The sequence below is a fragment of the Oncorhynchus mykiss genome, chromosome 9 (genome assembly GCF_057628025.1).
Source record: "Oncorhynchus mykiss isolate SJ-2025 chromosome 9, ASM5762802v1, whole genome shotgun sequence".
NCBI classification, from domain to species: Eukaryota; Metazoa; Chordata; class Actinopteri; order Salmoniformes; family Salmonidae; genus Oncorhynchus; species Oncorhynchus mykiss.
Genome location: NC_143030.1, coordinates 40,986,748 through 41,010,476, shown reverse-complemented (window position 1 = coordinate 41,010,476; position 23,729 = coordinate 40,986,748). Strand labels below are relative to the sequence as shown.

The 23,729-nt window shown below is 42.5% G+C and overlaps 11 non-coding genes across 11 annotated transcripts; 7 read left to right on the top strand and 4 right to left on the bottom strand.

Moving 5' to 3' along the window:
• Positions 1–740: 740 nt before the first annotated feature.
• Positions 741–812, bottom strand: trnap-agg (transfer RNA proline (anticodon AGG)). Its single transcript has one exon. It is a non-coding gene; the product is annotated as a tRNA-Pro (tRNA).
• Positions 813–2,151: 1,339 nt separating this feature from the next.
• On the bottom strand, positions 2,152–2,223 carry trnap-agg (transfer RNA proline (anticodon AGG)). Its single transcript has one exon. It is a non-coding gene; the product is annotated as a tRNA-Pro (tRNA).
• Positions 2,224–3,203: 980 nt separating this feature from the next.
• Positions 3,204–3,275, top strand: trnag-ucc (transfer RNA glycine (anticodon UCC)). The gene has a single exon. It is a non-coding gene; the product is annotated as a tRNA-Gly (tRNA).
• Positions 3,276–3,562: 287 nt separating this feature from the next.
• Positions 3,563–3,634, bottom strand: trnap-agg (transfer RNA proline (anticodon AGG)). Its single transcript has one exon. It is a non-coding gene; the product is annotated as a tRNA-Pro (tRNA).
• Positions 3,635–4,614: 980 nt separating this feature from the next.
• On the top strand, positions 4,615–4,686 carry trnag-ucc (transfer RNA glycine (anticodon UCC)). The gene has a single exon. It is a non-coding gene; the product is annotated as a tRNA-Gly (tRNA).
• A 287-nt stretch (positions 4,687–4,973) lies between these two features.
• On the bottom strand, positions 4,974–5,045 carry trnap-agg (transfer RNA proline (anticodon AGG)). The gene has a single exon. It is a non-coding gene; the product is annotated as a tRNA-Pro (tRNA).
• A 980-nt stretch (positions 5,046–6,025) lies between these two features.
• Positions 6,026–6,097, top strand: trnag-ucc (transfer RNA glycine (anticodon UCC)). Its single transcript has one exon. It is a non-coding gene; the product is annotated as a tRNA-Gly (tRNA).
• Positions 6,098–8,847: 2,750 nt separating this feature from the next.
• Positions 8,848–8,919, top strand: trnag-ucc (transfer RNA glycine (anticodon UCC)). The gene has a single exon. It is a non-coding gene; the product is annotated as a tRNA-Gly (tRNA).
• A 5,838-nt stretch (positions 8,920–14,757) lies between these two features.
• On the top strand, positions 14,758–14,829 carry trnag-ucc (transfer RNA glycine (anticodon UCC)). Its single transcript has one exon. It is a non-coding gene; the product is annotated as a tRNA-Gly (tRNA).
• A 1,336-nt stretch (positions 14,830–16,165) lies between these two features.
• Positions 16,166–16,237, top strand: trnag-ucc (transfer RNA glycine (anticodon UCC)). Its single transcript has one exon. It is a non-coding gene; the product is annotated as a tRNA-Gly (tRNA).
• A 3,853-nt stretch (positions 16,238–20,090) lies between these two features.
• Positions 20,091–20,162, top strand: trnag-ucc (transfer RNA glycine (anticodon UCC)). Its single transcript has one exon. It is a non-coding gene; the product is annotated as a tRNA-Gly (tRNA).
• The last annotated feature ends 3,567 nt before the right edge of the window (positions 20,163–23,729 follow it).

The window sequence follows — 23,729 nt, the reverse complement described above, 5'->3', positions numbered from 1 at the left end:
TCTGGAATGAGGAGACCCTCACGAACACGGTGGTATTCTCAATTTTTCTCTACATCCCCCACAAGTGTCAGGAGACTCGTCTGAAGTCACAACCGTCTATGTGCCAAGTTCTGTTTGTAGAATCCAAAATCTTGGGCTACAAACTAATGTGACCCCACTTGTCGCAATGTTCTCCGTTTTGCCCTACGTTCCCAACAAGTGTCACGGGACTAATCTGAAGGTAACCTGTAGTGATTAAAATGATAGATTTTTTAACCAGGGACCTCTCACAACCTAAGCCATAATCATACACCTAAACCGTGAAAGTGAATTATCACTTTCCACCAAAATGACGGTCAAATTATGAGTCGATGCCTCAATGTTGCTACTGAGCTGCACATAGCATTGGTGGTATAGTGGTGAGCATAGCTGCCTTCCAAGCAGTTGACCCGGGTTTGATTCCCGGCCAATGCAGAGCCTGAGGAATTCATTTGTTTTAGGGGCTGGATGTCATTTCAAGTGTATTACATTTGAATCATTATCGTTGTACTTGGAAGTCAGAATTGCTCCTACATTCTGCAGGTTATCTAAAATAATAAATGTTGTGCGACGTTGAACCAACAAGTGTATATCAAAATAGATTTGCAGTCCCATCGCCAAAACCATTCAGCCAGCTTGTCCTGCGCCCAAGAGGTGATAATCGGCGTTCCGACCAGTGGCCCAAGATCTGCCTGTCTGAGATTGCTCAAGGATCTGCAAAAGGGCTCATCCGGGATTTGAACCCGGGACCTCTCGCACCCTAAGCGAGAATCATACCCCTAGACCAACGAGCCTTATGCCAAAAGTTATTTTTTTGCTTTCTGCAGCAATGACAGTGAAGATATCGATTGACGTGTCCATGGTGCTTGGAACGATTGAACATCATGTGAGTGTTTTGTGCTTTACTTGTGAGCATAACAGTCTTCCAAAATCTTGACCATGATTCAGTTCAAATCTTCTGTAGTTCATCTGCTGTGTCTTTCACATTCTGTCTTCTTCAGTCGCGACAGCATAATGATGACGAGTTTTTACAAATTAATAAAGTGCAAAATGAGATCAATTCATTTTTTAAAGAGCAAATGAAAAAATAAGACTTCCAAAAGAATGGAACTCATTTATTTTGAGTCAAATGACGCAAAGGTACGTGAATCAAAGTCAATTAATGTTGAAAATACCCATTCAAATAGATCCGTTTTCAACTAGAGAGATTAAGACTCGGCGTAGCCGTCTCAATCCTCCACAACTGCTTATGTTACCCCTCCATATCTGCAGTGAAAGATGGTGGACCTAGATCGGTTTTTGTCAAACCATGAGACAATACCTATAATCGGTCTTCTCGCAAAAACATCTCTGGCTTCCGAACCGTTTGACCTACAAATTCATATGACCACTCTCTGGAATGAGGAGACCCTCACGAACACGGTGGTATTCTCAATTTTTCTCTACATCCCCCACAAGTGTCAGGAGACTCGTCTGAAGTCACAACCGTCTATGTGCCAAGTTCTGTTTGTAGAATCCAAAATCTTGGGCTACAAACTAATGTGACCCCACTTGTCGCAATGTTCTCCGTTTTGCCCTACGTTCCCAACAAGTGTCACGGGACTAATCTGAAGGTAACCTGTAGTGATTAAAATGATAGATTTTTTAACCAGGGACCTCTCACAACCTAAGCCATAATCATACACCTAAACCGTGAAAGTGAATTATCACTTTCCACCAAAATGACGGTCAAATTATGAGTCGATGCCTCAATGTTGCTACTGAGCTGCACATAGCATTGGTGGTATAGTGGTGAGCATAGCTGCCTTCCAAGCAGTTGACCCGGGTTTGATTCCCGGCCAATGCAGAGCCTGAGGAATTCATTTGTTTTAGGGGCTGGATGTCATTTCAAGTGTATTACATTTGAATCATTATCGTTGTACTTGGAAGTCAGAATTGCTCCTACATTCTGCAGGTTATCTAAAATAATAAATGTTGTGCGACGTTGAACCAACAAGTGTATATCAAAATAGATTTGCAGTCCCATCGCCAAAACCATTCAGCCAGCTTGTCCTGCGCCCAAGAGGTGATAATCGGCGTTCCGACCAGTGGCCCAAGATCTGCCTGTCTGAGATTGCTCAAGGATCTGCAAAAGGGCTCATCCGGGATTTGAACCCGGGACCTCTCGCACCCTAAGCGAGAATCATACCCCTAGACCAACGAGCCTTATGCCAAAAGTTATTTTTTTGCTTTCTGCAGCAATGACAGTGAAGATATCGATTGACGTGTCCATGGTGCTTGGAACGATTGAACATCATGTGAGTGTTTTGTGCTTTACTTGTGAGCATAACAGTCTTCCAAAATCTTGACCATGATTCAGTTCAAATCTTCTGTAGTTCATCTGCTGTGTCTTTCACATTCTGTCTTCTTCAGTCGCGACAGCATAATGATGACGAGTTTTTACAAATTAATAAAGTGCAAAATGAGATCAATTCATTTTTTAAAGAGCAAATGAAAAAATAAGACTTCCAAAAGAATGGAACTCATTTATTTTGAGTCAAATGACGCAAAGGTACGTGAATCAAAGTCAATTAATGTTGAAAATACCCATTCAAATAGATCCGTTTTCAACTAGAGAGATTAAGACTCGGCGTAGCCGTCTCAATCCTCCACAACTGCTTATGTTACCCCTCCATATCTGCAGTGAAAGATGGTGGACCTAGATCGGTTTTTGTCAAACCATGAGACAATACCTATAATCGGTCTTCTCGCAAAAACATCTCTGGCTTCCGAACCGTTTGACCTACAAATTCATATGACCACTCTCTGGAATGAGGAGACCCTCACGAACACGGTGGTATTCTCAATTTTTCTCTACATCCCCCACAAGTGTCAGGAGACTCGTCTGAAGTCACAACCGTCTATGTGCCAAGTTCTGTTTGTAGAATCCAAAATCTTGGGCTACAAACTAATGTGACCCCACTTGTCGCAATGTTCTCCGTTTTGCCCTAAGTTCCCAACAAGTGTCACGGGACTAATCTGAAGGTAACCTGTAGTGATTAAAATGCTAGATTTTTTAACCAGGGACCTCTCGCAACCTAAGCCATAATCATACACCTAAACCGTGAAAGTGAATTATCACTTTCCACCAAAATGACGTTCAAATTATGAGTCGATGTCTCAATGTTGCTACTGAGCTGCACATAGCATTGGTGGTATAGTGGTGAGCATAGCTGCCTTCCAAGCAGTTGACCCGGGTTCGATTCCCGGCCAATGCAGAGCCTGAGGAATTCATTTGTTTTAGGGGCTGGATGTCATTTCAAGTGTATTACATTTGAATCATTATCGTTGTACTTGGAAGTCAGAATTGCTCCTACATTCTGCAGGTTATCTAAAATAATAAATGTTGTGCGACGTTGAACCAACAAGTGTATATCAAAATAGATTTGCAGTCCCATCGCCAAAACCATTCAGCCACCTTGTCCTGCGCCCAAGAGGTGATAATCGGCGTTCCGACCAGTAGCCCAAGATCTGCCTGTCTGAGATTGCTCAAGGATCTGCAAAAGGGCTCATCCGGGATTTGAACCCGGGACCTCTCGCACCCTAAGCGAGAATCATACCCCTAGACCAACGAGCCTCATGCCAAAAGTTATTTTTTTGCTTTCTGCAGCAATGACAGTGAAGATATCGATTGACGTGTCCATGGTGCTTGGAACGATTGAACATCATGTGAGTGTTTTGTGCTTTACTTGTGAGCATAACAGTCTTCCAAAATCTTGACCATGATTCAGTTCAAATCTTCTGTAGTTCATCTGCTGTGTCTTTCACATTCTGTCTTCTTCAGTCGCGACAGCATAATGATGACGAGTTTTTACAAATTAATAAAGTGCAAAATGAGATCAATTCATTTTTTAAAGAGCAAATGAAAAAATAAGACTTCCAAAAGAATGGAACTCATTTATTTTGAGTCAAATGACGCAAAGGTACGTGAATCAAAGTCAATTAATGTTGAAAATACCCATTCAAATAGATCCGTTTTCAACTAGAGAGATTAAGACTCGGCGTATCCATCTCAATCCTCCACAACTGCTTATGTTACCCCTCCATATCTGCAGTGAAAGATGGTGGACCTAGATCGGTTTTTGTCAAACCATGAGACAATACCTATAATCGGTCTTCTCACAAAAACATCTCTAGCTTCCGAACCGTTTGACCTACAAATTCATATGACCACTCTCTGGAATGAGGAGACCCTCACGAACACGGTGGTATTCTCAATTTTTCTCTACATCCCCCACAAGTGTCAGGAGACTCGTCTGAAGTCACAACCGTCTATGTGCCAAGTTCTGTTTGTAGAATCCAAAATCTTGGGCTACAAACTAATGTGACCCCACTTGTCGCAATGTTCTCCGTTTTGCCCTACGTTCCCAACAAGTGTCACGGGACTAATCTGAAGGTAACCTGTAGTGATTAAAATGCTAGATTTTTTAACCAGGGACCTCTCGCAACCTAAGCCATAATCATACACCTAAACCGTGAAAGTGAATTATCACTTTCCACCAAAATGACGTTCAAATTATGAGTCGATGTCTCAATGTTGCTACTGAGCTGCACATAGCATTGGTGGTATAGTGGTGAGCATAGCTGCCTTCCAAGCAGTTGACCCGGGTTCGATTCCCGGCCAATGCAGAGCCAGAGGAATTCATTTGTTTTAGGGGCTGGATGTCATTTCAAGTGTATTACATTTGAATCATTATCGTTGTACTTGGAAGTCAGAATTGCTCCTACATTCTGCAGGTTATCTAAAATAATAAATGTTGTGCGACGTTGAACCAACAAGTGTATATCAAAATAGATTTGCAGTCCCATCGCCAAAACCATTCAGCCACCTTGTCCTGCGCCCAAGAGGTGATAATCGGCGTTCCGACCAGTAGCCCAAGATCTGCCTGTCTGAGATTGCTCAAGGATCTGCAAAAGGGCTCATCCGGGATTTGAACCCGGGACCTCTCGCACCCTAAGCGAGAATCATACCCCTAGACCAACGAGCCTTATGCCAAAAGTTATTTTTTTGCTTTCTGCAGCAATGACAGTGAAGATATCGATTGACGTGTCCATGGTGCTTGGAACGATTGAACATCATGTGAGTGTTTTGTGCTTTACTTGTGAGCATAACAGTCTTCCAAAATCTTGACCATGATTCAGTTCAAATCTTCTGTAGTTCATCTGCTATGTCTTTCACATTCTGTCTTCTTCAGTCGCGACAGCATAATGATGACGAGTTTTTACAAATTAATAAAGTGCAAAATGAGATCAATTCATTTTTTAAAGAGCAAATGAAAAAATAAGACTTCCAAAAGAATGGAACTCATTTATTTTGAGTCAAATGACGCAAAGGTACGTGAATCAAAGTCAATTAATGTTGAAAATACCCATTCAAATAGATCCGTTTTCAACTAGAGAGATTAAGACTCGGCGTATCCATCTCAATCCTCCACAACTGCTTATGTTACCCCTCCATATCTGCAGTGAAAGATGGTGGACCTAGATCGGTTTTTGTCAAACCATGAGACAATACCTATAATCGGTCTTCTCACAAAAACATCTCTAGCTTCCGAACCGTTTGACCTACAAATTCATATGACCACTCTCTGGAATGAGGAGACCCTCACGAACACGGTGGTATTCTCAATTTTTCTCTACATCCCCCACAAGTGTCAGGAGACTCGTCTGAAGTCACAACCGTCTATGTGCCAAGTTCTGTTTGTAGAATCCAAAATCTTGGGCTACAAACTAATGTGACCCCACTTGTCGCAATGTTCTCCGTTTTGCCCTACGTTCCCAACAAGTGTCACGGGACTAATCTGAAGGTAACCTGTAGTGATTAAAATGCTAGATTTTTTAACCAGGGACCTCTCGCAACCTAAGCCATAATCATACACCTAAACCGTGAAAGTGAATTATCACTTTCCACCAAAATGACGTTCAAATTATGAGTCGATGTCTCAATGTTGCTACTGAGCTGCACATAGCATTGGTGGTATAGTGGTGAGCATAGCTGCCTTCCAAGCAGTTGACCCGGGTTCGATTCCCGGCCAATGCAGAGCCAGAGGAATTCATTTGTTTTAGGGGCTGGATGTCATTTCAAGTGTATTACATTTGAATCATTATCGTTGTACTTGGAAGTCAGAATTGCTCCTACATTCTGCAGGTTATCTAAAATAATAAATGTTGTGCGACGTTGAACCAACAAGTGTATATCAAAATAGATTTGCAGTCCCATCGCCAAAACCATTCAGCCACCTTGTCCTGCGCCCAAGAGGTGATAATCGGCGTTCCGACCAGTAGCCCAAGATCTGCCTGTCTGAGATTGCTCAAGGATCTGCAAAAGGGCTCATCCGGGATTTGAACCCGGGACCTCTCGCACCCTAAGCGAGAATCATACCCCTAGACCAACGAGCATTATGCCAAAAGTTATGTTTTTGCTTTCTGCAGCAATGACAGTGAAGATATCGATTGACGTGTCCATGGTGCTTGGAACGATTGAACATCATGTGAGTGTTTTGTGCTTTACTTGTGAGCATAACAGTCTTCCAAAATCTTGACCATGATTCAGTTCAAATCTTCTGTAGTTCATCTGCTATGTCTTTCACATTCTGTCTTCTTCAGTCGCGACAGCATAATGATGACGAGTTTTTACAAATTAATAAAGTGCAAAATGAGATCAATTCATTTTTTAAAGAGCAAATGAAAAAATAAGACTTCCAAAAGAATGGAACTCATTTATTTTGAGTCAAATGACGCAAAGGTACGTGAATCAAAGTCAATTAATGTTGAAAATACCCATTCAAATAGATCCGTTTTCAACTAGAGAGATTAAGACTCGGCGTATCCATCTCAATCCTCCACAACTGCTTATGTTACCCCTCCATATCTGCAGTGAAAGATGGTGGACCTAGATCGGTTTTTGTCAAACCATGAGACAATACCTATAATCGGTCTTCTCACAAAAACATCTCTAGCTTCCGAACCGTTTGACCTACAAATTCATATGACCACTCTCTGGAATGAGGAGACCCTCACGAACACGGTGGTATTCTCAATTTTTCTCTACATCCCCCACAAGTGTCAGGAGACTCGTCTGAAGTCACAACCGTCTATGTGCCAAGTTCTGTTTGTAGAATCCAAAATCTTGGGCTACAAACTAATGTGACCCCACTTGTCGCAATGTTCTCCGTTTTGCCCTACGTTCCCAACAAGTGTCACGGGACTAATCTGAAGGTAACCTGTAGTGATTAAAATGCTAGATTTTTTAACCAGGGACCTCTCGCAACCTAAGCCATAATCATACACCTAAACCGTGAAAGTGAATTATCACTTTCCACCAAAATGACGTTCAAATTATGAGTCGATGTCTCAATGTTGCTACTGAGCTGCACATAGCATTGGTGGTATAGTGGTGAGCATAGCTGCCTTCCAAGCAGTTGACCTGGGTTCGATTCCCGGCCAATGCAGAGCCAGAGGAATTCATTTGTTTTAGGGGCTGGATGTCATTTCAAGTGTATTACATTTGAATCATTATCGTTGTACTTGGAAGTCAGAATTGCTCCTACATTCTGCAGGTTATCTAAAATAATAAATGTTGTGCGACGTTGAACCAACAAGTGTATATCAAAATAGATTTGCAGTCCCATCGCCAAAACCATTCAGCCACCTTGTCCTGCGCCCAAGAGGTGATAATCGGCGTTCCGACCAGTAGCCCAAGATCTGCCTGTCTGAGATTGCTCAAGGATCTGCAAAAGGGCTCATCCGGGATTTGAACCCGGGACCTCTCGCACCCTAAGCGAGAATCATACCCCTAGACCAACGAGCATTATGCCAAAAGTTATTTTTTTGCTTTCTGCAGCAATGACAGTGAAGATATCGATTGACGTGTCCATGGTGCTTGGAACGATTGAACATCATGTGAGTGTTTTGTGCTTTACTTGTGAGCATAACAGTCTTCCAAAATCTTGACCATGATTCAGTTCAAATCTTCTGTAGTTCATCTGCTGTGTCTTTCACATTCTGTCTTCTTCAGTCGCGACAGCATAATGATGACGAGTTTTTACAAATTAATAAAGTGCAAAATGAGATCAATTCATTTTTTAAAGAGCAAATGAAAAAATAAGACTTCCAAAAGAATGGAACTCATTTATTTTGAGTCAAATGACGCAAAGGTACGTGAATCAAAGTCAATTAATGTTGAAAATACCCATTCAAATAGATCCGTTTTCAACTAGAGAGATTAAGACTCGGCGTATCCATCTCAATCCTCCACAACTGCTTATGTTACCCCTCCATATCTGCAGTGAAAGATGGTGGACCTAGATCGGTTTTTGTCAAACCATGAGACAATACCTATAATCGGTCTTCTCACAAAAACATCTCTAGCTTCCGAACCGTTTGACCTACAAATTCATATGACCACTCTCTGGAATGAGGAGACCCTCACGAACACGGTGGTATTCTCAATTTTTCTCTACATCCCCCACAAGTGTCAGGAGACTCGTCTGAAGTCACAACCATCTATGTGCCAAGTTCTGTTTGTAGAATCCAAAATCTTGGGCTACAAACTAATGTGACCCCACTTGTCGCAATGTTCTCCGTTTTGCCCTACGTTCCCAACAAGTGTCATGGGACTAATCTGAAGGTAACCTGTAGTGATTAAAATGCTAGATTTTTTAACCAGGGACCTCTCGCAACCTAAGCCATAATCATACACCTAAACCGTGAAAGTGAATTATCACTTTCCACCAAAATGACGTTCAAATTATGAGTCGATGTCTCAATGTTGCTACTGAGCTGCACATAGCATTGGTGGTATAGTGGTGAGCATAGCTGCCTTCCAAGCAGTTGACCCGGGTTCGATTCCCGGCCAATGCAGAGCCAGAGGAATTCATTTTTTTTAGGGGCTGGATGTCATTTCAAGTGTATTACATTTGAATCATTATCGTTGTACTTGGAAGTCAGAATTGCTCCGACAGTGAAGATATCGATTGACGTGTCCATGGTGCTTGGAACGATTGAACATCATGTGAGTGTTTTGTGCTTTACTTGTGAGCATAACAGTCTTCCAAAATCAATCAATCAATCAAATTTATTTTATATAGCCCTTCGTACATCAGCTGATATCTCAAAGTGCTGTACAGAAACCCAGCCTAAAACCCCAAACAGCAAGCAATGCAGGTGAAGAAGCACAGTGGCTAGGAAAAACTCCCTAGAAAGGCCAAAACCTAGGAAGAAACCTAGAGAGGAACCAGGCTATGTGGGGTGGCCAGTCCTCTTCTGGCTGTGCCGGGTGGAGATTATAACAAAACATGGTCAAGATGTTCAAATGTTCATAAATGACCAGCATGGTCGAATAATAATAAGGCAGAATAGTTGAAACTGGAGCAGCAGCACAGTCAGGTGGACTGGGGACAGCAAGGAGTCATCATGTCAGGTATTCCTGGGGCATGGTCCTAGGGCTCAGGTCCTCCGAGAGAGAGAAAGAAAGAGAGAATTAGAGAGAGCATATGTGGGATGGCCAGTCCTCTTCTGGCTGTGCCGGGTGGAGATTATAACAGAACATGGCCAAGATGTTCAAATGTTCATAAATGATCAGCATGGTCGAATAATAATAAGGCAGAACAGTTGAAACTGGAGCAGCAGCACAGCCAGGTGGACTGGGGACAGCAAGGAGTCATCATGTCAGGTAGTCCTGGGGCATGGTCCTAGGGCTCAGGTCCTCCGAGAGAGAGAAAGAGAGAAGGAGAGAATCAGAGAACGCACACTTAGATTCACACAGGACACCGAATAGGACTGGAGAAGTACTCCAGATATAACAAACTGACCCTAGCCCCCCGACACATAAACTACTGCAGCATAAATACTGGAGGCTGAGACAGGAGGGGTCAGGAGACACTGTGGCCCACTCCGAGGACACCCCCGGACAGGGCCAAACAGGAAGGATATAACCCCACCCACTTTGCCAAAGCACAGCCCCCACACCACTAGAGGGATATCTTCAACCACCAACTTACCATCCTGAGACAAGGCTGAGTATAGCCCACAAAGACCTCCGCCACGGCACAACTTAAGGGGGGGGGGGGGGGGGGCGCCAACCCAGACAGGATGACCACATCAGTGACTCAACCCACTCAGGTGACGCACCTCCTCCAGGGACGGCATGAGAGAGCCCCAGTAAAGCCAGTGACTCAGCCCCTGTAATAGGGTTAGAGGCAGAGAATCCATTAAGATTAATTGTCAGATTCAACAGAAGATCTCTTTGTTTCTTGGGACCTAGAACAAGCATCTCTGTTTTGTCCGAGTTTAAAAGTAGAAAGTTTGCAGCCATCCACTTCCTTATGTCTGAAACACATTCTTCTAGCAAGGGCAATTTTGGGGCTTCACCATGTTTAATTGAAATGTACAGCTGTGTGTCATCTGCATAGCAGTGAAAGTTAACATTATGTTTTCGAATAACATCCCCAAGAGGTAAAATATATAGTGAAAACAATAGTGGTCCTAAAACAGAACCTTGAGGAACACCGAAATTTACAGTTGATTTGTCAGAGGACAGACCATTCACAGAGACAAACTGATATCTTTCCGACAGATAAGATCTAAACCAGGCCAGAACTTGTCCGTGTAGACCAATTTGGGTTTCCAATCTCTCCAAAAGAATGTGGTGATCGATGGTATCAAAAGCAGCACTAAGGTCTAGAAGCACGAGGACAGATGCAGAGCCTCGGTCCGATGCCATTAAAATGTCATTTACCACCTTCACAAGTGCCGTCTCAGTGCTATGATGGGGTCTAAAACCAGACTGAAGCATTTCGTATACATTGTTTGTCTTCAGGAAGGCAGTGAGTTGTTGCGCAACAGCCTTTTCTAAAATTTTTGAGAGGAATGGAAGATTCGATATAGGCCGATAGTTTTTTATATTTTCTGGGTCAAGGTTTGGCTTTTTCAAGAGAGGCTTTATTACTGCCACTTTTAGTGAGTTTGGTACACATCCGGTGGATAGAGAGCCGTTTATTATGTTCAACATAGTAGGGCCAAGCACAGGAAGCAGCTCTTTCAGTAGTTTAGTTGGAATAGGGTCCAGTATGCAGCTTGAAGGTTTAGAGGCCATGATTATTTTCATCATTGTGTCAAGAGATATAGTACTAAAACACTTGAGTGTCTCTCTTGATCCTAGGTCCTGGCAGAGTTGTGCAGACTCAGGACAACTGAGCTTTGAAGGAATACGCAGATTTAAGGAAGAGTCCGTAATTTGCTTTCTAATAATCATAATCTTTTCCTCAAAGAAGTTCATGAATTTATCACTGCTAAAGTGAAAGTCATCCTCTCTTGGGGAATGCTGCTTTTTAGTTAGCTTTGCGACAGTATCAAAAAGGAATTTCGGATTGTTCTTATTTTCCTCAATTAAGTTAGAAAAGTAGGATGATCGAGCAGCAGTAAGGGCTCTTCGGTACTGCACAGTACTGTCTTTCCAAGCTAGTTGGAAGACTTCCAGTTTGGTGTGGCGCCATTTCCGTTCCAATTTTCTGGAAGCTTGCTTCAGAGCTCAGGTATTTTCTGTGTACCAGGGAGCTAGTTTCTTATGAGAAATGTTTTTAGTTTTTAGGGGTGCAACTGCATCTAGGGTATTGCGCAAGGTTAAGTTGAGTTCCTCAGTTAGGTGGTTAACTGATTTTTGTCCTCTGGCGTCCTTGGGTAGGCAGAAGGAGTCTGGAAGGACATCAAGGAATCTTTGTGTTGTCTGTGAATTTATAGCACGACTTTTGATGATCCTTGGTTGGGGTCTGAGCAGATTATTTGTTGCAATTGCAAACGTAATAAAATGGTGGTCCGATAGTCCAGGATTATGAGGAAAAACATTAAGATCCACAACATTTATTCCATGGGACAAAACTAGGTCCAGCGTATGACTGTGACAGTGAGTGGGTCCAGAGACATGTTGGACAAAACCCACTGAGTCGATGATGGCTCCGAAAGCCTTTTGGAGTGGGTCTGTGGACTTTTCCATGTGAATATTAAAGTCACCAAAGATTAGAATATTATCCGCTATGACTACAAGGTCCGATAGGAATTCAGGGAACTCAGTGAGGAACGCTGTATATGGCCCAGGAGGCCTGTAAACAGTAGCTATAAAAAGTGATTGAGTAGGCTGCATAGATTTCATGACTAGAAGCTCAAAAGACGAAAACGTCATTTTTTTTTTTGTAAATTGAAATTTGCTATCGTAAATGTTAGCAACACCTCCGCCTTTGCGGGATGCACGGGGGATATGGTCACTAGTGTAGCCAGGAGGTGAGGCCTCATTTAACACAGTAAATTCATCAGGCTTAAGCCATGTTTCAGTCAGGCCAATCACATCAAGATTATGATCAGTGATTAGTTCATTGACTATAATTGCCTTTGAAGTAAGGGATCTAACATTAAGTAGCCCTATTTTGAGATGTGAGGTATCATGATCTCTTTCAATAATGACAGGAATGGAGGTGGTCTTTATCCTAGTGAGATTGCTAAGGCGAACACCGCCATGTTTAGTTTTGCCCAACCTAGGTCGAGGCACAGACACGGTCTCAATGGTGATAGCTGAGCTGACTACACTGACTGTGCTAGTGGCAGACTCCACTATGCTGGCAGGCTGGCTAACAGCCTGCTGCCTGGCCTGCACCCTATTTCATTGTGGAGCTAGAGGAGTTAGAGCCCTGTCTATGTTGGTAGATAAAATGAGAGCACCCCTCCAGCTAGGATGGAGTCCGTCACTCCTCAGCAGGTCAGGCTTGGTCCTGTTTGTGGGCGAGTCCCAGAAAGAGGGCCAATTATCTACAAATTCTATCTTTTGGGAGGGGCAGAAAACAGTTTTCAACCAGCGATTGAGTTGTGAGACTCTGCTGTAGAGCTCATCACTCCCCCTAACTGGGAGGGGGCCAGAGACAATTACTCGATGCCGACACATCTTTCTAGCTGATTTACACGCAGAAGCTATGTTGCGCTTGGTGATCTCTGACTGTTTCATCCTAACATCGTTGGTGCCGACGTGGATAACAATATCTCTATACTCTCTACACTCGCCAGTTTTAGCTTTAGCCAGCACCATCTTCAGATTAGCCTTAACGTCGGTAGCCCTGCCCCCCGGTAAACAGTGTATGATCGCTGGATGATTCTCAAGTCTAATACTGCGGGTAATGGAGTCGCCAATGACTAGAGTTTTCAATTTGTCAGAGCTAATGGTGGGAAGCTTCGGCGTCTCAGACCCCGTAACGGGAGGAGTAGAGACCAGAGAAGACTCGGCCTCTGACTCCGACCCGCTGCTTAATGGGGAAAACCGGTTGAAAGTTTCTGTCGGCTGAATGAGCGACACCGGTTGAGCGTTCCTACAGCATTTCCTTCCAGAAACCGTGAGAAAGTTGTCCGGCTGCGGGGACTGTGCCAGGGGATTTATACTACTATCTGTACTTACTGGTGGCACAGACGCTGTTTCATCCTTTCCTACACTGAAATTACCCTTGCCTAGCGATTGCGTCTGAAGCTGGGCTTGTAGCACAGCTATCCTCGCCGTAAGGCGAGTACAGCGACTACAATTAGAAGGCATCATGTTAATGTTACTACTTAGCTTCGGCTGTTGGAGGTCCTGACGAATCGTGTCCAGATAAAGCGTCCGGAGTGAAAAAGTTGAGTAGGAAAAAAAAACAAAAATATAAACGGTAATTAAAAAGTAAAAACCGTAAATTTGTCAGGTAGCAAAACAGGTTGGCAACAAAACGCACAGCAACTCAAAAACAAGTCTGCAAGTCGTGACAGGAAATGATATTGGCTGTGATAGGAGAAAACAAAATGAATCGACACTAGTTACTCCACAATACTAACCTAATTGACAGAGTGAAATCTTGACCATGATTCAGTTCAAATCTTCTGTAGTTCATCTGCTGTGTCTTTCACATTCTGTCTTCTTCAGTCGCGACAGCAAAATTATGACGAGTTTTTACAAATTAATAAAGTGCAAAATGAGATCAATTCATTTTTTAAAGAGCAAATGAAAAAATAAGACTTCCAAAAGAATGGAACTCATTTATTTTGAGTCAAATGACGCAAAGGTACGTGAATCAAAGTCAATTAATGTTGAAAATACCCATTCAAATAGATCCGTTTTCAACTAGAGAGATTAAGACTCGGCGTATCCGTCTCAATCCTCCACAACTGCTTATGTTACCCCTCCATATCTGCAGTGAAAGATGGTGGACCTAGATCGGTTTTTGTCAAACCATGAGACATACCTATAATCGGTCTTCTCACAAAAACATCTCTAGCTTCCGAACCGTTTGACCTACAAATTCGTATGACCACTCTGGAAAGGGGAGACCCTCACGAACACGGTGGTATTCTCAATTTTTCTCTACATCCCCCACAAGTGTCAGGAGACTCGTCTGAAGTCACAACCGTCTATGTGCCAAGTTCTGTTTGTAGAATCCAAAATCTTGGGCTACAAACTAATGTGACCCCACTTGTCGCAATGTTCTCCGTTTTGCCCTACGTTCCCAACAAGTGTCAAGGGACTATTCTGAAGGTAACCTGTAGTGATTAAAATGATAGATTTTTTAACCAGGGACCTCTCGCAACCTAAGCCATAATCATACACCTAAACCGTGAAAGTGAATTATCACTTTCCAACAAAATGACGGTCAAATTATGAGTCGATGTCTCAATGTTGCTACTGCGCTGCACATAGCATTGGTGGTATAGTGGTGAGCATAGCTGCCTTCCAAGCAGTTGACCCGGGTTCGATTCCCGGCCAATGCAGAGCCTGAGGAATTCATTTGTTTTAGGGGCTGGATGTCATTTCAAGTGTATAACATTTGAATCATTATCGTTGTACTTGGAAGTCAGAATTGCTCCTACATTCTGCAGGTTATCTAAAATAATAAATGTTGTGCGACGTTGAACCAACAAGTGCATATCAAAATAGATTTGCAGTCCCATCGCCAAAACCATTCAGCCACCTTGTCCTGCGCCCAAGAGGTGATAGTCGGCGTTCCGACCAGTGGCCCAAGATCTGCCTGTCTGAGATTGTTCAAGGATCTGCAAAAGGGCTCATCCGGGATTTGAAGCCAGGACCTCTCGCACCCTAAGCGAGAATCATACCCCTAGACCAACGAGCCTTATGCCAAAAGTTATTTTTTTGCTTTCTGCAGCAATGACAGTGAAGATATCGATTGACGTGTCCATGGTGCTTGGAACGATTGAACATCATGTGAGTGTTTTGTGCTTTACTTGTGAGCATAACAGTCTTCCAAAATCTTGACCATGATTCAGTTCAAATCTTCTGTAGTTCATCTGCTGTGTCTTTCACATTCTGTCTTCTTCAGTCGCGACAGCAAAATTATGACGAGTTTTTACAAATTAATAAAGTGCAAAATGAGATCAATTCATTTTTTAAAGAGCAAATGAAAAAATAAGACTTCCAAAAGAATGGAACTCATTTATTTTGAGTCAAATGACGCAAAGGTACGTGAATCAAAGTCAATTAATGTTGAAAATACCCATTCAAATAGATCCGTTTTCAACTAGAGAGATTAAGACTCGGCGTATCCGTCTCAATCCTCCACAACTGCTTATGTTACCCCTCCATATCTGCAGTGAAAGATGGTGGACCTAGATCTGTTTTTGTCAAACCATGAGACATACCTATAATCGGTCTTCTCACAAAAACATCTCTAGCTTCCGAACCGTTTGACCTACAAATTCGTATGACCACTCTGGAAAGGGGAGACCCTCACGAACACGGTGGTATTCTCAATTTTTCTCTACATTCCCCACAAGTGTCAGGAGACTCGTCTGAAGTCACAACCGTCTATGTGCCAAGTTCTGTTTGTAGAATCCAAAATCTTGGGCTACAAACTAATGTGACCCCACTTGTCGCAATGTTCTCCGTTTTGCCCTACGTTCCCAACAAGTGTCACGGGACTAATCTGAAGGTAACCTGTAGTGATTAAAATGATAGATTTTTTAACCAGGGACCTCTCGCAACCTAAGCCATAATCATACACCTAAACCGTGAAAGTGAATTATCACTTTCCACCAAAATGACGGTCAAATTATGAGTCGATGTCTCAATGTTGCTACTGCGCTGCACATAGCATTGGTGGTATAGTGGTGAGCATAGCTGCCTTCCAAGCAGTTGACCCGGGTTCGATTCCCGGCCAATGCAGAGCCTGAGGAATTCATTTGTTTTAGGGGCTGGATGTCATTTCAAGTGTATTACATTTGAATCATTATCGTTGTACTTGGAAGTCAGAATTGCTCCTACATTCTGCAGGTTATCTAAAATAATAAATGTTGTGCGACGTTGAACCAACAAGTGCATATCAAAATAGATTTGCAGTCCCATCGCCAAAACCATTCAGCCACCTTGTCCTGCGCCCAAGAGGTGATAGTCGGCGTTCCGACCAGTGGCCCAAGATCTGCCTGTCTGAGATTGTTCAAGGATCTGCAAAAGGGCTCATCCGGGATTTGAACCCAGGACCTCTCGCACCCTAAGCGAGAATCATACCCCTAGACCAACGAGCCTTATGCCAAAAGTTATTTTTTTGCTTTCTGCAGCAATGACAGTGAAGATATCGATTGACGTGTCCATGGTGCTTGGAACGATTGAACATCATGTGAGTGTTTTGTGCTTTACTTGTGAGCATAACAGTCTTCCAAAATCTTGACCATGATTCAGTTCAAATCTTCTGTAGTTCATCTGCTGTGTCTTTCACATTCTGTCTTCTTCAGTCGCGACAGCAAAATTATGACGAGTTTTTACAAATTAATAAAGTGCAAAATGAGATCAATTCATTTTTTAAAGAGCAAATGAAAAAATAAGACTTCCAAAAGAATGGAACTCATTTATTTTGAGTCAAATGACGCAAAGGTACGTGAATCAAAGTCAATTAATGTTGAAAATACCCATTCAAATAGATCCGTTTTCAACTAGAGAGATTAAGACTCGGCGTATCCGTCTCAATCCTCCACAACTGCTTATGTTACCCCTCCATATCTGCAGTGAAAGATGGTGGACCTAGATCGGTTTTTGTCAAACCATGAGACATACCTATAATCGGTCTTCTCACAAAAACATCTCTAGCTTCCGAACCGTTTGACCTACAAATTCGTATGACCACTCTGGAAAGGGGAGACCCTCACGAACACGGTGGTATTCTCAATTTTTCTCTACATTCCCCACAAGTGTCAGGAGACTCGTCTGAAGTCACAACCGTCTATGTGCCAAGTTCTGTTTGTAGAATCCAAAATCTTGGGCTACAAACTAATGTGACCCCACTTGTCGCAATGTTCTCCGTTTTGCCCTACGTTCCCAACAAGTGTCACGGGACTAATCTGAAGGTAACCTGTAGTGATTAAAATGATAGATTTTTTAACCAGGGACCTCTCGCAACCTAAGCCATAATCATACACCTAAACCGTGAAAGTGAATTATCACTTTCCACCAAAATGACGGTCAAATTATGAGTCGATGTCTCAATGTTGCTACTGCGCTGCACATAGCATTGGTGGTATAGTGGTGAGCATAGCTACCTTCCAAGCAGTTGACCCGGGTTCGATTCCCGGCCAATGCAGAGCCTGAGGAATTCATTTGTTTTAGGGGCTGGATGTCATTTCAAGTGTATTACATTTGAATCATTATCGTTGTACTTGGAAGTCAGAATTGCTCCTACATTCTGCAGGTTATCTAAAATAATAAATGTTGTGCGACGTTGAACCAACAAGTGCATATCAAAATAGATTTGCAGTCCCATCGCCAAAACCATTCAGCCACCTTGTCCTGCGCCCAAGAGGTGATAGTCGGCGTTCCGACCAGTGGCCCAAGATCTGCCTGTCTGAGATTGTTCAAGGATCTGCAAAAGGGTTCATCCAGGATTTGAACCCGGGACCTCTCGCACCCTAAGCGAGAATCATACCCCTAGACCAACGAGCCTTATGCCAAAAGTTATTTTTTTGCTTTCTGCAGCAATGACAGTGAAGATATCGATTGACGTGTCCATGGTGCTTGGAACGATTGAACATCATGTGAGTGTTTTGTGCTTTACTTGTGAGCATAACAGTCTTCCAAAATCTTGACCATGATTCAGTTCAAATCTTCTGTAGTTCATCTGCTGTGTCTTTCACATTCTGTCTTCTTCAGTCGCGACAGCAAAATGATGACGAGTTTTTACAAATTAATAAAGTGCAAAATGAGATCAATTCATTTTTTAAAGAGCAAATGAAAAAATAAGACTTCCAAAAGAATGGAACTCATTTATTTTGAGTCAAATGACGCAAAGGTACGTGAATCAAAGTCAATTAATTTTGAAAATACCCATTCAAATAGATCCGTTTTCAGCTAGAGAGATTAAGACTCGGCGTATCCGTCTCAATCCTCCACAACTGCTTATGTTACCCCTCCATATCTGCAGTGAAAGATGGTGGACCTAGATCGGTTTTTGTCAAACCATGAGACATACCTATAATCGGTCTTCTCACAAAAACATCTCTAGCTTCCGAACCGTTTGACCTACAAATTCGTATGACCACTCTGGAAAGGGGAGACCCTCACGAACACGGTGGTATTCTCAATTTTTCTCTACATCCCCCACAAGTGTCAGGAGACTCGTCTGAAGTCACAACCGTCTATGTGCCAAGTTCTGTTTGTAGAATCCAAAATCTTGGGCTACAAACTAATGTGACCCCACTTGTCGCAATGTTCTCCGTTTTGCCCTACGTTCCCAATAAGTGTCACGGGACTAATCTGAAGGTAACCTGTAGTGATTAAAATGATACATTTTTTAACCAGGGACCTCTCGCAACCTAAGCCATAATCATACACCTAAACCGTGAAAGTGAATTATCACTTTCCACCAAAATGACGTTCAAATTATGAGTCGATGTCTCAATGTTGCTACTGAGCTGCACATAGCATTGGTGGTATAGTGGTGAGCATTGCTGCCTTCCAAGCAGTTGACCCGGGTTTGATTCCCGGCCAATGCAGAGCTTGAGGAATTCATTTGTTTTAGGGGCTGGATGTCATTTCAAGTGTATTACATTTGAATCATTATCGTTGTACTTGGAAGTCAGAATTGCTCCGACAGTGAAGATATCAATTGACGTGTCCATGGTGCTTGGAACGATTGAACATCATGTGAGTGTTTTGTGCTTTACTTGTGAGCATAACAGTCTTCCAAAATCTTGACCATGATTCAGTTCAAATCTTCTGTAGTTCATCTGCTGTGTCTTTCACATTCTGTCTTCTTCAGTCGCGACAGCAAAATTATGACGAGTTTTTACAAATTAATAAAGTGCAAAATGAGATCAATTCATTTTTTAAAGAGCAAATGAAAAAATAAGACTTCCAAAAGAATGGAACTCATTTATTTTGAGTCAAATGACGCAAAGGTACGTGAATCAAAGTCAATTAATGTTGAAAATACCCATTCAAATAGATCCGTTTTCAACTAGAGAGATTAAGACTCGGCGTATCCGTCTCAATCCTCCACAACTGCTTATGTTACCCCTCCATATCTGCAGTGAAAGATGGTGGACCTAGATCGGTTTTTGTCAAACCATGAGACATACCTATAATCGGTCTTCTCACAAAAACATCTCTAGCTTCCGAACCGTTTGACCTACAAATTCGTATGACCACTCTGGAAAGGGGAGACCCTCACGAACACGGTGGTATTCTCAATTTTTCTCTACATCCCCCACAAGTGTCAGGAGACTCGTCTGAAGTCACAACCGTCTATGTGCCAAGTTCTGTTTGTAGAATCCAAAATCTTGGGCTACAAACTAATGTGACCCCACTTGTCGCAATGTTCTCCGTTTTGCCCTACGTTCCCAACAAGTGTCACGGGACTAATCTGAAGGTAACCTGTAGTGATTAAAATGATAGATTTTTTTAACCAGGGACCTCTCGCAACCTAAGCCATAATCATACACCTAAACCGTGAAAGTGAATTATCACTTTCCACCAAAATGACGGTCAAATTATGAGTCGATGTCTCAATGTTGCTACTGCGCTGCACATAGCATTGGTGGTATAGTGGTGAGCATAGCTGCCTTCCAAGCAGTTGACCCGGGTTCGATTCCCGGCCAATGCAGAGCCTGAGGAATTCATTTGTTTTAGGGGCTGGATGTCATTTCAAGTGTATTACATTTGAATCATTATCGTTGTACTTGGAAGTCAGAATTGCTCCTACATTCTGCAGGTTATCTAAAATAATAAATGTTGTGCGACGTTGAACCAACAAGTGCATATCAAAATAGATTTGCAGTCCCATCGCCAAAACCATTCAGCCACCTTGTCCTGCGCCCAAGAGGTGATAATCGGCGTTCCGACCAGTGGCCCAAGATCTGCCTGTCTGAGATTGTTCAAGGATCTGCAAAAGGGCTCATCCGGGATTTGAACCCGGGACCTCTCGCACCCTAAGCGAGAATCATACCCCTAGAACAACGAGCCTTATGCCAAAAGTTATTTTTTTGCTTTCTGCAGCAATGACAGTGAAGTTATCGATTGACGTGTCCATGGTGCTTGGAACGATTGAACATCATGTGAGTGTTTTGTGCTTTACTTGTGAGCATAACAGTCTTCCAAAATCTTGACCATGCTTCAGTTCAAATCTTCTGTAGTTCATCTGCTGTGTCTTTCACATTCTGTCTTCTTCAGTCGCGACAGCAAAATGATGACGAGTTTTTACAAATTAATAAAGTGCAAAATGAGATCAATTCATTTTTTAAAGAGCAAATGAAAAAATAAGACTTCCAAAAGAATGGAACTCATTTATTTTGAGTCAAATGACGCAAAGGTACGTGAATCAAAGTCAATTAATGTTGAAAATACCCATTCAAATAGATCCGTTTTCAACTAGAGAGATTAAGACTCGGCGTATCCGTCTCAATCCTCCACAACTGCTTATGTTACCCCTCCATATCTGCAGTGAAAGATGGTGGACCTAGATCGGTTTTTGTCAAACCATGAGACATACCTATAATCGGTCTTCTCACAAAAACATCTCTAGCTTCCGAACCGTTTGACCTACAAATTCGTATGACCACTCTGGAAAGGGGAGACCCTCACGAACACGGTGGTATTCTCAATTTTTCTCTACATCCCCCACAAGTGTCAGGAGACTCGTCTGAAGTCACAACCGTCTATGTGCCAAGTTCTGTTTGTAGAATCCAAAATCTTGGGCTACAAACTAATGTGACCCCACTTGTCGCAATGTTCTCCGTTTTGCCCTACGTTCCCAACAAGTGTCACGGGACTAATCTGAAGGTAACCTGTAGTGATTAAAATGATACATTTTTTAACCAGGGACCTCTCGCAACCTAAGCCATAATCATACACCTAAACCGTGAAAGTGAATTATCACTTTCCACCAAAATGACGGTCAAATTATGAGTCGATGTCTCAATGTTGCTACTGAGCTGCACATAGCATTGGTGGTATAGTGGTGAGCATTGCTGCCTTCCAAGCAGTTGACCCGGGTTCGATTCCCAGCCAATGCAGAGCTTGAGGAATTCATTTGTTTTAGGGGCTGGATGTCATTTCAAGTGTATTACATTTGAATCATTATCGTTGTACTTGGAAGTCAGAATTGCTCCTACATTCTGCAGGTTATCTAAAATAATAAATGTTGTGCGACGTTGAACCAACAAGTGCATATCAAAATAGATTTGCAGTCCCATCGCCAAAACCATTCAGCCACCTTGTCCTGCGCCCAAGAGGTGATAGTCGGCGTTCCGACCAGTGGCCCAAGATCTGCCTGTCTGAGATTGTTCAAGGATCTGCAAAAGGGATCATCCAGGATTTGAACCCGGGACCTCTCGCACCCTAAGCGAGAATCATACCCCTAGACCAACGAGCCTTATGCCAAAAGTTATTTTTTTGCTTTCTGCAGCAATGACAGTGAAGATATCGATTGACGTGTCCATGGTGCTTGGAACGATTGAACATCATGTGAGTGTTTTGTGCTTTACTTGTGAGCATAACAGTCTTCCAAAATCTTGACCATGCTTCAGTTCAAATCTTCTGTAGTTCATCTGCTGTGTCTTTCACATTCTGTCTTCTTCAGTCGCGACAGCAAAATGATGACGAGTTTTTACAAATTAATAAAGTGCAAAATGAGATCAATTCATTTTTTAAAGAGCAAATGAAAAAATAAGACTTCCAAAAGAATGGAACTCATTTATTTTGAGTCAAATGACGCAAAGGTACGTGAATCAAAGTCAATTAATGTTGAAAATACCCATTCAAATAGATCCGTTTTCAACTAGAGAGATTAAGACTCGGCGTATCCGTCTCAATCCTCCACAACTGCTTATGTTACCCCTCCATATCTGCAGTGAAAGATGGTGGACCTAGATCGGTTTTTGTCAAACCATGAGACATACCTATAATCGGTCTTCTCACAAAAACATCTCTAGCTTCCGAACCGTTTGACCTACAAATTCGTATGACCACTCTGGAAAGGGGAGACCCTCACGAACACGGTGGTATTCTCAATTTTTCTCTACATCCCCCACAAGTGTCAGGAGACTCGTCTGAAGTCACAACCGTCTATGTGCCAAGTTCTGTTTGTAGAATCCAAAATCTTGGGCTACAAACTAATGTGACCCCACTTGTCGCAATGTTCTCCGTTTTGCCCTACGTTCCCAACAAGTGTCACGGGACTAATCTGAAGGTAACCTGTAGTGATTAAAATGATACATTTTTTAACCAGGGACCTCTCGCAACCTAAGCCATAATCATACACCTAAACCGTGAAAGTGAATTATCACTTTCCACCAAAATGACGGTCAAATTATGAGTCGATGTCTCAATGTTGCTACTGAGCTGCACATAGCATTGGTGGTATAGTGGTGAGCATTGCTGCCTTCCAAGCAGTTGACCCGGGTTCGATTCCCGGCCAATGCAGAGCTTGAGGAATTCATTTGTTTTAGGGGCTGGATGTCATTTCAAGTGTATTACATTTGAATCATTATCGTTGTACTTGGAAGTCAGAATTGCTCCTACATTCTGCAGGTTATCTAAAATAATAAATGTTGTGCGACGTTGAACCAACAAGTGCATATCAAAATAGATTTGCAGTCCCATCGCCAAAACCATTCAGCCACCTTGTCCTGCGCCCAAGAGGTGATAGTCGGCGTTCCGACCAGTGGCCCAAGATCTGCCTGTCTGAGATTGTTCAAGGATCTGCAAAAGGGATCATCCAGGATTTGAACCCGGGACCTCTCGCACCCTAAGCGAGAATCATACCCCTAGACCAACGAGCCTTATGCCAAAAGTTATTTTTTTGCTTTCTGCAGCAATGACAGTGAAGATATCGATTGACGTGTCCATGGTGCTTGGAACGATTGAACATCATGTGAGTGTTTTGTGCTTTACTTGTGAGCATAACAGTCTTCCAAAATCTTGACCATGCTTCAGTTCAAATCTTCTGTAGTTCATCTGCTGTGTCTTTCACATTCTGTCTTCTTCAGTCGCGACAGCAAAATGATGACGAGTTTTTACAAATTAATAAAGTGCAAAATGAGATCAATTCATTTTTTAAAGAGCAAATGAAAAAATAAGACTTCCAAAAGAATGGAACTCATTTATTTTGAGTCAAATGACGCAAAGGTACGTGAATCAAAGTCAATTAATGTTGAAAATACCCATTCAAATA